Source organism: Nuphar pumila, unplaced genomic scaffold (genome assembly GCF_984573655.1).
Source record: "Nuphar pumila unplaced genomic scaffold, dmNupPumi1.hap1.1 HAP1_SCAFFOLD_656, whole genome shotgun sequence".
NCBI classification, from domain to species: domain Eukaryota; kingdom Viridiplantae; phylum Streptophyta; class Magnoliopsida; order Nymphaeales; family Nymphaeaceae; genus Nuphar; species Nuphar pumila.
Genome location: NW_028323440.1, coordinates 40,414 through 45,697, shown reverse-complemented (window position 1 = coordinate 45,697; position 5,284 = coordinate 40,414). Strand labels below are relative to the sequence as shown.

Here is a 5,284-nt window from a genome sequence, read left to right as displayed (position 1 = left end):
CCGCCTTGACAAAGCGATGCATGAGAATTTTGCTGCCCTTCCTGGAATGTCTTGCACATCCGAACATGTCAAATGTAGTGAATTAAACGCAAAGCTCAAAGAATTTTTCGTTTGTTCGGAAATAATTCATTCATTCGACTGATGGTTTGTTGGAACCCTATAACAGCCAGCTTGGAATCGCAATTTGACGACATGATGGCTTGCATTTGGAAACGGCTGTGAAATTGTGTTTTTATGTGACTCCTTTTAATCAACATGCCTTCAACCGACGTAATGGAATCCCGGCCACCAAACGTTCAGGACGGTCGAAAGGTACTGGTGACGCGAACGTTGCCGTAGCGTGCATGAACTTATACCTGTTTCCTGTCACAATACAGCAAACATGTATGTTGGGAGCTCGTTCAGGGCCACATTGCATAACTGGCCAGAACTGAACCCATCCCCTACACTTCCCAACCATGCAAAAAAGCAAGCATACCCACAACTGTACTTGGTTGGAAAATTGTATATTGTATAAAATATACTTTCATATATGTATAGTTGGCTGTTCTCTCCCGAATGCTCCGGTGTGGCAAAGGGATTTGTGATGTTGATGTAGCCAGTGTTGCAGGAAGAGAATCGGCGGCCTGTAAAGAAGAGCAAGGTGGTGCTGCCATGGATGAAAGTCCCCATCAACGTCTCAAAAGGTCAAGGAGTTGCGCTGCACCTGGTGGGAGGCATGCACAAGCGCTTATCAGCTGCTCTTCACTTAGGTATGCTGTGTCTCGCATGCTCAAAACTTTGTGGTCCGTGGCTTTGAGTGGCTACAAGTCCCACAATGCTTTTCAGGTTCTAAACAACATGGCTTTCACTGAGCGTCGCTGCTGAGTTTACATGCAAAGAGATCAGTGCACCAATTGTCACAAGCATGTGGAATCATCGTCTGGTAACCCCGTGTCTTTCATGATGAGGATGTATCTTTTGACAACACTACAGAATCCTCATGGTCATTGGCAACTCCATGAACTACTTGGGAATCAGTTTAGTTGTTTAGTTTGGTTTTGTTAATACCATCACCCAATTATTGACTCATTCATTGAAATCCGTATAGCTCTGTGCACATCTTCTCAATTGGAGGCACAAATCAAGGCACACCTGCGGGATGTGGTGCGTCCTCGAAAATTGCCACAGATCAGAGTGCCTGCTTCTGGCTAACTGGCGGCACCTCATTCAGGGGGTTATTCAGAGCTTTTCCCAGTGCAAGCAGCAGCATGGCACGTGCTGGCAGGCGGCATGAGTCAGCGCCACGACCTGTGCATTGCAGCTCCAACAGGAAGCGGCAAAACCCTAGCGTACTTGCTGCCGATTGTGCAACGCTGTACTGAATGCCCTCACCGGGATGGCGTCCGTGCCCTTGTTGTCCTCCCCACCCGGGACCTAGCACGACAGGTGCAGCTTCTGACACACACTTCCGACAGCACCCTGCTGCGTTCGTCCAAGTGCCGCGAGAATTTGCACCTTTGCATTGTCTCCCTCGTTAAACACGCCAGCCTTTCAAGGCAGGCGTACCAGGGTTTTTTCTTTCTTTCTGAGAGCACCTGTGACAGACAGCAAGGCGTGTTTTTTCTCGGCGACTGCCACGGGGTCGGTGCGATCAACTGTGCCAAGTAATTTTTGGGGTGAGCAGGGCGGCTAAACGTGGTGAAAAAGAAAGTCGTGACAGCCTTTCAAGGTTGTCAAGTCCTTGGAAAGCTGACAGCCTAGAATGATTGAATTGCAGCGACGTCGCTGCCCTCAACCGCATTCCTCGTCTCCTGCTGTGCCCCGGTAGCTGGCTCCTTTGAATGTTTATGCTGTTCAGACACATCGGGAGGCGGAGCAGGTGCACATGCCTGGCCGATATGTTGAGAACTGCCCATGAACAGATAGTTCGGTGGGTAGACAGTTCTACTCATTAGGCTACAATGCACGATCCTGCTGCATGTCTATTTACGTTCTGTATGCTTCATTTTGATCGGCATGCTTGCGAGTCTGACAGCACTGTGGAAGCGAGGGTGGAGGCTGCTTCACTTGCTCGACAGCTTGCTTGATCAAAATCGATCCATTGGATGCAGGTGTACGATGTCGTGTCCAGCCTCTGCAAGCACATGCCCGGGCTGAAGGCAGGTCTGATGAACGGCAGCGGAAGCGTGCACGAGGAGTCAGCCATGCTCGAGGGCGCGGCCCCCTGTGCAGCCACAGCAACGTGGAGTACTATGCTTCCGATGCTCCATACGGTCCAGGGCGCCGATTCCGGGACCTTAATGACGGTTGACAGTGCACGCGACGCGCTCATGGCTGACTCGGAGGGGGGGGGAGGGGGGAGGAGGTGGAGGGGACAACAGAAACGGGGGAGGGAGGACTTTGGTCTTAGCTGGCGAGACCATTTGTGTGATGATGGTGTGCACCTTGCGGTATCTGTCCCTGCCGCTCGTCGCTCTGTCACCATCCTCATGGCGACTCCGGGCCGGCTGGTTCATCATCTTGAACACACTCCAGCCCTGCGCATATCGGCTTTGGAGTTCTTGGTGCGATCATGCTCGGGGAATGTGTTGCCGTTGATGCGAGATGCAGCGGCAAATTAGAAGGCTCGTCATATGTGTGTTGGAATCGTTTTTCGGCTCATAATGAAGAGTGATACTTCGATTACTTTGTATCTTTGTATCAATTCAGGCCAGTAATGAGGAGCTGCTCACACAACGTTTCGCAGGGAGGGGCGGTCACCTTGCCATAGTGTGAGAGTCGTAAATGCTATCTGATCTGATCTGCTGAGTGGCTCAGATTGCTGCTTGTCATCAGACTCCTGGTGGACAACCATTAAGGGGTTATGTTGCTGAATGGAATGCTGAAAGCAACACCTCCAGGTGTCTGTAACAAGCCGACAGGTGCTTTCTTGTCCTAGTTGGAAAGTCGCAAAATCCCAATTTTATAGCCAGATAACGTATCAACTAGCGTCTCTTCCTGACCTAACCTTCTTATTGGACATACCCAGAGGCTATGTCCGCGAAAGGCACACAACGAGGTTCGATGAGCAAGCTCTTGATGCAGCACCTCGACAGCTACTGCGAAGTTCTGTGGATGCAACACGTGTCATGTGGATCCAGGTAGTGGATGAGACAGATAGGCTTCTGAGGCAGGACTATCAGGGGTGGCTGCCCAAAGTCCTGGCAGCTGTGCACGGTCATACGTCGCATCATATGGGGCGCGACCACGTGCGCGACCACCGTCGCGTGGTCAAGCTGGTAGTGTCAGCTACGCTGACTCAAGACCCTGCAAAAGTGGCGCGCCTTTTGTTGCATGCCCCACGGTGCGTTCCACCTCGCCGCTTTCTTCATTGATCTTGAAGGTCCGTTCTGGTTCGTGTCCTTAAATCAACTGTTTAGGATATGCTCTCGATGTTATATCGCCATGTGGATGTTGCCACCCTCTCTGAATCGCTTGCAAATGCATGTGACCGTGCACACTTATCCCAGGAACACCAGGTTCATGCAGGCACGCATGTTTCAAATGCCAGAGCTTGTGATCTTCCTGTATGAGTCGCTGCACTTGAGCTGACCACACATGGAGCTTATCAGCAACACGCTTCAGGTATGTTGCGCTAGACGGGCAGGACAGTAGCCATAAACTGCCCGACACGCTGCGCGAGTTCAAGGTGGTGACGTCAGCGTCGCAGAAGCCGGTGGCTGTGGTGGCGTTGTTGCGAGAGCTTGCGCCACAGAAGACGCTTGTCTTCACGTCCAGCTTGGAAGCAACCCATCGATTAGCGCTTCTGCTGCGAGGCTGTCCCTGCATTGGTTCCAGCATTGCAGAGCACAGCTCCCTCATCCCCGATAAAGAACGTGCCGCGTCGCTTGCCCGCTTCCGCGACGGCAGCCTCCAGTGCGTGCCCCTTTTTCTGCTGCCGAATTGGATATCAATTGGACAACTTAGTTGCGTTTTCACGGATGTTTGAAGCGACTGGATGCACCGTGCCCTGTGGGGAATGACCTGGTTTGACGTATATTCAAACACGTGCGCTCTTGGAGACTTTTGCCATCGTTTCTGTGTTTTGTAGCAAGATGAATGTTCACAGCGAGAAGAGCAAGTAGTAAGGGCTGGTTGCAAACGTTTTGGGTCTTTTGTGCCCTATCCAACGCTCTTCTGGTAAAATGCCAGGATGTCCATGCGCTGAAGGCAGTGGCTTGTGCCCTATCTAACGCTCTTCTGGTAAAATGTCAGGATGTCCATGAGTTGAAGGCAGTGGCTTTGATGACAATGGCATCGCACTCTGAGATATTGTACATATTGCAACCCCGTCTGTCCCATAGTTTGGTTCTATCTCTCCGTTGTCGTCCCGGAAGACCCATACTGCTGGGCTGGTCTGATGGCAACGATTGCCTTGATTTTCTGACAGGATTGGTCCACGCAACGCAACCAAATTGCACCCAACTAGAATCTCAAAGACCCCCAACTGATGTGCGGCGGCATCAGCATGAGAGATGGATACTCAGTCACGCACGCTACTATACACAACAATAACACCAACACCCACGCACATCCGTGACTCACGATGAGTCTGACCTGTATCAGATGCACACCTGGATTCTGTCGACAGGTCAGGCGATAGGCAATCGCAATTTGATGGAAGTGACAGATCGATGCTGCTGCAGTATTCTCGTAGCTTCAGACGCTTTTACTCGAGGTATGGATGTTGCTGGGTTGTCAATGTCGTCAACTACGACATGCCAGCTCATGCCAACACGTATGTGCACCGCGCTGGACGGACGGCCAGGGCGGGCGCATCAGGCTGTGTATTCACGATCTTGAGGAAAGAGCACGTCGGACCCTTCAAGGCGATGTTACGAAAGGCAGACAACAATTACGTGCAAGATCACAGTATTGGCGATGCCGTTTGGGCGTCTGTACAAGGAGAAGTTGACGTGGCCATGGCGTCGATGAAAGCAAGTGTTGCACGTGAATTGCTCGAGGACAAATGATTAGACTGTGAATTTGGCTGCTGGGGCCGGAGTCAGACCCGCCTGACCTACCGACGATTATGCCATACGCTTGATGAATCCGCGGGCGCCGCACAATGCGTGCGGGTAAGTGCATGGCTGTTTGTTGCGGATCGTAGTCTGTTGGTAAGGTACAGGAATCGGGCATGCAGGGGGGTCGTGCCCTGCACGCTTGCGGGATTTGCGGATGAAAACGGCCTGGAGACCTTTGTCCAAAGGCCTTGGTAAGGCTTTGAGCTCAGCGTCTATGCGCTATGCTGGCGCCCTGGTTC

General features: G+C 51.8%; 1 pseudogene; it reads left to right on the top strand.

Moving 5' to 3' along the window:
* The first annotated feature begins 273 nt into the window (after positions 1-273).
* Positions 274-4,994, top strand: LOC149809942 (DEAD-box ATP-dependent RNA helicase 1-like; annotated as a pseudogene).
* Positions 4,995-5,284: the final 290 nt, after the last annotated feature.